An 11,181-nucleotide genomic window follows, 5' to 3' on the forward strand; every position below is an offset into this window, starting at 1 on the left:
TTCTAAGACTGAAGACAGATGCATACAAATGCATGTTCATTGAGAAATGAAATGGGAACATAGACATCAAAATATTAAAAATTATGTTACTGTTGTGAGATTATAGGTGATGTTTACAGTCCTATTTGCTGTCTCTTAGATTTCCTAAAGTAAGCACTCATAATCATAAGAAAGCCTTTTATGTCAGAAAAAAATGTTATTTAAAATGAATACATTTCTGTTTATAAGGTCCTGTATTTAACAAATGCTTGCTGAAATGATGATTATTTTGAATATTTGTTATGGGTGTTGCTTAATTCTTGAGAAGCCAGGCTTTATATTTCTCACTAACAATGACAACTTTTTTTTTTTTTTAAAGATTTTATTTATTTATTTGACAGAGAGAGAGAGAGCACAAGTAGGCAGAGAGGCAGGCCAAGAGAGAGGGGAAAGCAGGCTTCCCACTGAGCAGAGAGCCCAATGCGGGGCTCGATTCCAGGACTCTGGGATCACGACCTGAGCTGAAGGTAGAGGCTTAACCCACTGAGCCACCCAGGTGCCCCAACAATGATAACTTTTAAACAATTAAAAAATCAAAATGTTACTAATAACAAAGAATGGGTGTTCTCACAGCTGATTTTCAGTTAAAGTTTTATAATATGTAATTTAAACAGAAGAGAGTAATTTTACATTTACTTGAGTGGTTTAAATAATTACATGGAGACCAGGCAAGTATTCATGCCTCTGCTAGATAAACACATACTATTAGAAAGCAGTGAGGATGATTTAAGGAAAGTCCACAAGTCTGTGTTAGGGAATTTAAATCAGCATTTCAATAATTGAGAAGGATTTAATGTAAAACAGAGAGCCTTTCTGAAATAAGCAATCAAAATAATTCATTAAAGCAGTAATTACTGGTAGGCTTGGCTTTTGCTCTACTTGATAAGTAAACAAAATCAGTAAATATTGTTGAAATGACACCTCACCTTAGGTAGTTTAACTTTATTGCTGAGGGGAGAAAAGTGGTTTATTATCACTTTGAATTTTCTCCCCCTCAACCCCCTGGAATGCAAAAGGGAGAAATCAATCAAATGAATAACTGACAAGACCATAAGTGTGGGCCAAATTATTACTTCAGTCTATAATATAAAGAAGACCAACTAAACTTGCTAAACAGGATCAAATTTTGAAAGTATCAAAGTTGTATCAAATGAGTTTACAGGTGCTATAGGTTCACTCGACTTCGTGCATTTAAGAACATCATTTTTATGGAATACGGGCCATGAACAAATGGATGTCATATTTGCTTCTCTATCTTTTGATCCTGCTTTTACCTCCTCCTCCTTCCATGCCACACTTCCCAGTTAAGTTTTTCCTGAGAAAAGTAAAATTTGTATGTTGTGAAAGAAAGCAATTTCCCATTACATATGCTTTTGACCTTGCTTTCCCCTCTTGGGAAGCTTTTATATCTCCCTTTGCCTGCATCATTTTTTAAGATTCATTTTCTTCCTTTGTTTGGCTGTACTTATCTGAGATAGTATTCACTCTAAAGTCTTTATTCAGTCTTGTGTGTCTCTGTGTGTGTGTAATTTGTTTTCTGCCTTATGAAATCCTCAAAGACAGCAAGTGTCATTGACACGTTTAGTGTCTAGGTATAGTTTGAGACTAGAAGCAGGTTTGGAAGAGTTAGAAGCCTATGGGACACATCATTTTGATAATCTAATACTGCTACTACTATTATAGTTACAAAACGAAGTGAGAGGTAAGTTTTGGAAATCTGACAGTGAAAGTACGGGTGCCTTAGAGTCTAAACAAAACCTTTCCAAGTGTGATACCTGTTGAAATGTTATAGATGTATGCTATGGTATTTATTCACATCTTTCATTCATTATTTTCCCCCTAGTTGGAAGCCTGACCGAATTACCACTTGATATTTTGACACTGTGGCAGTGCCCCATATATTCATTAATTCGTATCATGTTTGAGGTTTAGGTATTAACTGTCTAGAGTTTGGGCGAGATGTGTCTTTGAGACCCAAGACCCAAGGTCCCAAACTCCAAGTATAATAACAAAACTGGTATTAGGCTGCATTTTCTAAAGTAATATCAGACTTACAAAATGATAGGATGAATTATAATGCATTGCACTTTGACTTAGGGTTTAAACAGGAAGCTGGAACTCTGAACAAGTGTCCATATTAGAGATCTTTAATCTAAGGGAAGAAAGTCAGGGATGTGAGTTTGGGACTTGGATCAAACAGAGAGAAATAGCTTTTAGTGAGGAAATCAGATGGAAAGAGGTTGAAACTAAAAGAGTAGATACTCAATCATTTAGGTCAAGCAACTGGCTTAGTTTCAAGGACCAAGAGAATCAGAAAAAGGAACCTAAACTCAGGAATCTAAAGGACCTGGGAGCACATCTTAGGTGTAGAGTGGCAGGAACACAACTCCAGGGAAATGATTGAGTTAAAAAAGAAATATCAAAGTGAGTATAACCCTTGGCTTAGGAGAGTGACTAGGCCCAAAGGAATTAGCAGAGCACAGAGAGGATATTAAGAAGAGCTGGGAAATGTAGTATTTAGGGAGTGGTGCTGACTAGTTTAATTACTAATTACTAGAAATGATTTCTCTTCTCCTGCTGGGCTTAGGGTTTCTTTCTTGTTCTTTCTCCAGCTCCTTTAGGTGTAGGGTTAGGTTGTGTACCTGAGAACTTTCTTGTTTCTTGAGAAAGGGTCTAATTACTAGAAATGAAAAAAATAAGCATAACTTTTAACAAAGGTCTGAGTCAACATGAGGATCACCACATAACTATTTTTAAGTCCAGATTTATGGTCAGAGGACTCCTGGGACTTCCTCTAGTTTTGATTGACATTGAAGATCTGTCAATAATCACCATTTTCATTTCAATAACGACTGGGGTTAAGATTATCTAGGTAGGCAGACACCTTCGGCTACATGTCTGCATGTACTGCAAAATCTTTCTTGCTCTCTAAGCATCTTATGCTAATGGAAATAAATTCATAAGCAATCATCTGGAATCTTCCTTTAAATCCATCTTTCAAGATTTGTACAATAAAGTAGATTAGGAGTAATAACCAAAACTATCACTTTTCCTCATGTAATAATTGTGAGATCTCTGGTTACTCATTCTCCATCCTCTTAAAACTAAAATTTTGTTTTTTGATAACTGCATTCCCAACATGAGGAGAAAGATAAGCAGTCACTTCACTTGCACTGGTGACGTCATAATTTACCCATTCATATAACAGACAATGAGCTGTCTCCTCAGGTATAGATACAAACATTGATAGGGCATGTTCCTTTTCTCAGGTTGCACACAGACTAGTAAAGGGAATCATGCAAAAAGAATTACAATCCATGAAGGGTACGGACAAATGAAAAAAGCATGCAAATTCTACCACAGCCTAGATGAAAGGTATACATTCATTCTAAGGATGAGGAGAACTTCCGAGATAAATCTTAAATAATGAGGGGTCAATAACTAAGTGAAATGAAGGAATGACAATAGCATGAACAAGACAATGAGATAAGCTGCCACAATGTGTGCAGAGAAGTGTAAGCAAATTCGTGTTGCTGGACTATCAAATATAAAGCACTTAATGTGGAAAATGAAGCTGTGAGACAGCAGAATCTGGAAGCCAGATCATGCAGATCCATATGTCCCCTGTCAAGGAGTCAAGTGTCCCCTGGTCTCTATCCTGAAGTTCATAAAAATAAAAATATGTTTAATAAATAGGGAGTGTTTTAAGAGTATGCTCTGGGTGATGGATTTAACATTTGACAGGGAGAGTCCGGGAATCAGGGCTATCAGTCAGGATCATAATAATGCAGTTATCCCGTCTCTAGATCATGAAGGATCAAATCTGTGGATTAAAACCCTGGCTGCACATTAGATTCATCTGAGAGCTTTAAAAACTATTGATACCTGGGTTCCATCCCAAGCAATTCTGTTGTAATTGAACTGGGGTGATGCCAGGTACCTGAAGCTTTAAAAGTTTCCCCAAGTGATGCTAATATGTACCCCAGGCAGCAATTTGGGGATAAGGAAGAGGAGAAGATAAGTACATGTGAAATTTAAAAGATAAAATGTAGTCAATATCTGTATATGCAGGACAAGAATAGTACCTTTTAAGAATGGTTGTCTACTTTCCTTGGCTTCTAGGATGATGGAAGCACTATAAACTCTGCTAGATAAGGCAGGTGAAAGAAAAAGTCTTCAAGAAACATGAGTAGATTGGCTTTGACTGTGTATAGTTTGGAGCACCAAGATAATCTAGGACACAAAGTTTAAACTTGAAGACCAGAGTGGAGTTATTTATTTGAAGTCTCTTTGAATTCATCAGACTCTGCCTTACACAACAGATCTGTGAGATATATAGGACAAGTAAGTTTACATAATAACCAATTATAATTTTTAGAGAAATGTTTAGTTCACAGTAAAGTTGAGCAGAGAAGTACAAAGTGTTCTAATGTACTCCCATCCCCATGTGTGTACTACTTTCCCCCGCTAATTGACACCCCTCACCACAGTGGTACCTTTGTTACAATTGATGAAACTACAGTGATACAATGTTCTCACTCAAAGTCCATAGGTGAATGTTCCATGATTTTTGATGAATGTATAATGACACCTATCTACCATTGTAGTATCATACAGGATAGTTTCACTGCCTGAAAAATTCCAGTGTTCTCCTTGGTCATCCCTCCCTTCCCATAGCCTCTGGAAATCTGAGACAATATCTGACAATACTGTCTCCAAAGTTTTACCTTTCTCAAAATGCCATATACTTGGAGTCACATAGGGTATAGCTTTTTCAGATTGTCTTCTTTCATTTAGTAACACACATTTAAGTTTCTTTAATGTGCTTAATGGCTTGATAGCTCCTTTTTAAATTTTTTTTAATTTAATTTTTATTTTTTTTAAAGATTTTATTTATTTATTTGACAGAGAAAGATCACAAGTAGGCATAGAAGCAGGAAGAGAGAGAGAGAGAAGCAGGCTCCCCGCTGAGCAAAGAGCCTGATGTGGGGCTCGATCCCAGAACCTTGAGATCATGACCTGAGCTGAAGGCAGCAGCTTAACCCCCTGAGCCACCCAGGCACCCTGATAGCTCCTTTTTAAAATGCTGAATGATACTCCATTGTTTAGATATCGTTTATCCATTTGTCTACTGGAGGACATCTTGGTTGCTTCCAATATTTGGCAATTATGAATAGAGCTGACATAAACATTTGTGTGCAGGTTTTTGTGTGAACATAACTTTTCAACTCGTTTTGGTAAATACCAAGGTGTGTGATTGCTGGATCATAGTAAGAATATGTTTAATTTTCTAAGAAACTGCCAAACTGCCTGCCAGAATTGTTGTACAGTCTTACATTCTCACCAGCAATGAATGAGGGTTCCTTTTGCTCCACATTTTTGTCAGCATTTAATCTTGTCAGTATTCTGGATTTTGGCCATTCTAATAGATGTATAATGGTATCTTATTATTTTAATTTGCATTTTCCTGATGCCATATGATGTGCAGCATATTTTCATATGTTTATTTACCACCTGTACAACCTCTTCAGTGAAATATCTGTGAAGTTCTTTGGCACATTTCTTAATCAGTTTGTTTTATTACTGGGTTTTGTCCATATTTTGGATGACAGTCCTTTCTCAGATGTGTCTTTTGCAAATATTTTTTTTCTCCTGGGTTTGTCTTCTTATTCTATAATAATATATTTTTAAAAGAAATAAAACACACTCTAAATAGCACTTTCTTTTTCTCTTCCTTCTCCTTTTTCTTTCCTCTTCTAGCATATTTATTGTTACCTGCATAGTTCATCTGGAGGATCATGCAGTCAAATTCTACACATTATCAATGATCAGTAAATAAACATGATGATCATAACTGAATGTTGTGGGAATATTTATGAGTATTATTAATAAGAATTTACCTAAGTCAGTAACTATAATAAAATGTGTCATCACCGTCTTGTTTGCTAATGTTAATTTCCCAGCAGAGAACAAGAAAGAACACAGCACAGCTATAATGCTGAAGAAAATGTCATAATGTTATGGCCTCAAATGTTATCATTTGGTTATAAAAAACTGAAGAAATCAGAGATGTTTTGTGGGACATCCTGAAAGGTGAAAATGTATTTCAGGAAAAAGAAACAATAAACAGGCTTTATGGTAAGTGACCATTATCTTCCTCAATCTATGTGGACACTCTTCTCATTTCCAAATGAAGAAAAATAAGTTTTGGCCTAGACATGACTGCTCATGATGGTAGAAAGTACACAAAACATGGCACTTATTGGATAGCTATAAATCATCCCAGCTGAGGAAACTAAATTATCCTGAATCCAAATGCAATTTAGGAACAAAGTGCTTCAAATAGTAGAATGCAACCACTGTACTTGTATTACTTTGGTATTGATGCGTTTAGAATTTGTTGTGAAAAATAATGGAAACCATGGTAAGAAATATGGATTTAAACAGTGGTTTGTAAATGATTCCACAGGGCTTCAGAGTTTTAAGGAGATAACTGAAAGTAAGTATGCAGGGAAAAACAGGGTAGAGTAGTCCTATGCTTCTCATCCATTCCTATTAACCAGAATATACTCTGATTACATAAGTTTTACATGTACTTTAAAAAATGTTCTGCAGCTAAAAGACAATTGGAAACCACTAACGTAAAGAATTCTGAAGTTCCTCAATTGGCTTTTTCACCTGATGACCTTTTAAATTCATTGCTTATAATCATCATTAATCATCTTAAAATCATATCTCAACATTACTGAAGAGAATAAATTAGAACTACCATTTCAATCATAACTTACATCTTTCTTCTTCAACTGCTCTAAAGTAGATTCTATATAATGTACATGCACTTGTATAGTTGGAAAGTAATTATTTTTTCAAAAGCAATTTATTAACATTTCAAGTAGGTGTGGTGCAATTTTGAGTTAGTCATTTTTAATCCCATAAAGCTTTCATTATAACACACACTTGGTATCTTATTTGTATGAGCTCCTTACTATAAGAATGATCACTTAGATATCTTGTCAATAAATATTAGACTCAGTTACCTCTTGGAATATGTTATCTTAATTGATATTAAACAAGCTATTTAAGTCTAGGTTTTGTGGGGAGAGTTTGTCATCATGATAGTAATTTTTCCAACTTCAGTAAATGTTAAGTCATCATGATCTATCTGGATTGGTTAGATAAGAGGCAGTTCTTTGATCTTGAGAATGTGCATTCCTTTTCCTGTGATTGAACATATTCTTTTACATTAAAAAAAAAAAAAAACAAAAGAATAATGGTTTAAGGCCTGGTTCATTCAAGGGTGATCCATTTAAAAACATTGGCTCATGATAGACTAGTTATAACTTATTTGTACACTAGATAGCCTTTTATTTGGATTGGGGATTATATTTTGCTAGCGATGAGAAACCTTGTGTCTATGATCCAAGTCAATCTTTCCTTACATATAGCTACCAAATAAATTGAACTTGTAAGTTATGTAACTGTGAGTCTTCATTAAAGTAGAGGAAAGATAGCTGGGAGTCTTAAGGAATATTTAATCAGATGGTTTAGATTCAGGAGAATTACCCACATTATACTACAGAGCAAACCTGTTTAGCTACTTAATTATTCATGACAGCCATTGTCTCTGAGACAAGCTAGGTAGCTGGACTCATTTTTAATACGTAACTTATTTTCTATGCTCCATACAAGCCATGATTTTTCTGTTTTGAAAAAACAGAGGTTTATAGTTTTCCAGGAAACTTAGGTGTGTTTGGTCCCTTTGACTGAATGGCATAGAATGCTTTGGATATTTGGATAGTTTACTACTGTAGATGGCCACATGCAATAGTATGGTTTCGGTTATCTTTCAAGCTTATAATGCTATTACCTCTATTTGTCACAAGTAACTCATGGTAGCCATGCAATGCTGTGTGATGTTGCCTCTCAGGCACTGATGATTAGATTGAATTGGACATGGCCCAATGGATGCCAACCAGATTTTGTTTGAGGAACTTTGGAATTGGGAATGAGATAGCAAATGACTTTTGTTTGCAGACACCATTTAACAGTTAACATCAGGAGCTGTGATCAGACTGTAATATTCTATATGGACAAAGAATAAAAAAGAAGGATCTAGCTATGCAAAGAGAAGCATCATGAACAGAAATAAAGTCCTGATAGTTTACATTTCTCAGTTTTAGACACTATGTGAGGCTCATCTGCAGTTCTGTTTAGGTTCCTCTCCTCCATTTCATCACAGTATATTTCTCTCTCTATGTTTTTTTTTTTTCCTTAAGGAAGCTTGAGTTGCTTCTGTCACTTTCAACTAAGATATCTCACTGAGTAATAATAGAATTTATTAATGAGGGCAATCAGTATAAAAACATATGTATGTAACATGGTATGTGTCCAACATATTTAATTAAATCTGAGAGAAAATGTTATGATCTTTATAACTTTTGGCTTTAGAGGGTAACCTTTATCTAACTTTGTCTTCATATTTTGGGGATCTTTTACTCTAGTCACTCAAGCATTTTTTATAATATTTAGGATGCACTTCAAATCTAAGATTACAGGAAATCATTTGCTTTATTTTCTAGGACAAAATATTGAGGCATTATCATTGGAGAAACAAAGTAATAAGTCATAGTTACATCTAATGAATTGTTATTGAATTTGTACAGGCAAATCAAAGACCTCCTTTTAAACAGAAATGCTGATCTTAACTGTTATGTTAGCTTGTCATTGATATCTTAATCTTCCTGACAAAACTGTAAAAGTGCAAAGCATTATGTCAGTTCTGTGTTGAACTACTAAATGTGTAAAATCTAAAAGAAGTAGACACTATTGACTAGTAGTAATGTTTATTTATTTTTATTTCTGCACATGGCTACTTAAACATTTGAAATTTGTATGAAACCTTGTTTATTTTTTGATTTGTACCTTTATGACCTACTGCTCTCTGGAAGTGTCAGTTTTTGTGTATGTGCAATATATTTAATTTGTTATTTTGTTGTTTTGGATTCATATAAAGTGGAGAAAACAGGTTTGGATCTGTTTGATCAATTCCTTCAGGTGCTAGTCTCCTTTAATTGCAGTATTGATTGCAGCAGGTGTAATGGGACCTGTGACTTCATATGATACCATGTCAGCCTTCAGAGGAAACAAAAGCTTTGGAAGCAAGTGGTTCAGGTTACTATTTATCTCATGACCCTATGAAATTTGACATGTGTCATTAATAGTGACATTCCAGAGATTCAGATTTCTTTGGCATAGCTTTGCAAGTTAAAACAGTTCTCTTGAATCTTTATAGTCTTGAAATCTTTCCATGTATGTTACCCATGAGAATGTTAATATTTCTTGAGTTCAGCAAGGTCAGATGAAAAGCAATTTTTTCCCCTTTCTCTGGTTTCTGGTTGGCCTTTTTGTTTTAGGTAACAATGGATGAAATAATTGTGAAATTTTAGGAGCTCACAATTTAGTAAGGAGAATAAGCCATCGATAGAAATAGTGGCAACTGTATCATAACTGAGACTTAAGTAGTAGGGAAAATTCATTTTGGAAAGTGTATGGGAGGCTGGTAGACTTGTCTCAGACACTTTTCAGCTACTTTCTCACTGGTGATATTATCTATATAACCTTCACTTTCTTCATCTGAAAGTTATGAGACTAATAATAATATTTGCTTAATTAGGATGTTTGTTAGGAGACAGTACATATTTCTAGATAATCATAAATGCTCAAAATATAAATTAAATGTAATCCCTGCAGTAGAGGAAGGAGAAGTTACTTTTATCTAGTATATTCAGAGAAAAAGCCAAGGAAGAGGGAACAAAACTGTAAGGTATGTAGGGTTTCAAAGACTAAGATGATGCTTCTTAAGTGATGGATATCAGAGGTGAAAGTGTGCCATATGACCTCAGGAAAGTAAGTAAACTAGGTTGAGAGATATCTAAGGTTTACATGTTTCAGTGAGTCTTAAGCTTTCAAACCAAAAGATTTCTCCGAGCACAGGAAACATCTGTCCCTAGGGAAGGTAGCACCACCACCAACAACGCATTTTCCAATGCCGCATAGTTAGAAAAATGTCTCAATGTTTGGAATTGACTTGGCTCTATAATTCACATTCACTGTCTCAGTTTATTGCCAAAATAACTTTTGGAGAGTGGATGAGTCTCATTGCATGAGATAAGGAAAGTGAGGCTCACAGTGAGGCTCACAGTTGGTGAATTAGTAGGTGATGGAAATGGGACTTGAAAATCTGACTGCAGGCCCTCTTTCTAAACCATTCTGTATACTGCTTCCAGAGACTTGAGCCTGGGTGTTCAATTTTTGGAAGTCTCTTGTTTTACTATTGTTATTTTTTAAACCAAGAAAATGTTGCATCCAGCCCAAGAATATATATATTTATTTCGATATAATGTTTTAAAATGCAAATGTTTTCATCTATTTAGTAGGTTAATAGTATAACACAGACTGTCAATTTCTGAAGATCTGACAATTTTCAAGTGTCTCCTTTCAAGGATATTAGGACATAACCTTGAAAGAGCTTCAAGATATTTTTAGTCTGCTTGTTTGATGGTACTTTTCACTATATAATTCCTAGCCAAGACATTTGCTGCTTTGTTTGCAAAATGAAATAAAAAATCTAACGCTCTTTCTTCAACATTTGCATGATTAATTTTAAAATTTGCTATAGTATTAATAATTTTATGTAGTTACTAATTAAGGTTTTATGATAACGGAATAGCTTTGTATAAGCCTTTCTTAAAGTTTTATAGTTTTTTCAGTTGATGATTTATAGTTAAATGCTTGTCATGAGGAATCATGAATTTTCTCTGAAGGAAACTTATAAATGGATTCCTAAACTTTGAATTTAGAGTCAAGTGTAGAGTCATTGAAATATATCTTCCATAAAATTAATAAAGAATAATTTTAAAGAAGTTGTAAATATCTATATCATATAGACTTACATTCTAATTAATGTTATTCACCACATTAAAGTATTGTATTTTAGTTGCAAATAATTATATTAATTTGTGTGATATATACTTACTACTCACAAATTATCTTGTTTATACTTGAATGATGAAGACCAAATACTAGTTTGAATCAATTATGCTTAATATCTTGATTAGCAGCTTATCTCTGGGAAAAGAATAA

Source organism: Mustela putorius, unplaced genomic scaffold (assembly GCF_011764305.1).
Source record: "Mustela putorius furo isolate JIRA1106 unplaced genomic scaffold, ASM1176430v1.1 tig00003834_pilon_pilon_pilon, whole genome shotgun sequence".
In the NCBI taxonomy this organism is placed as follows: domain Eukaryota; kingdom Metazoa; phylum Chordata; class Mammalia; order Carnivora; family Mustelidae; genus Mustela; species Mustela putorius.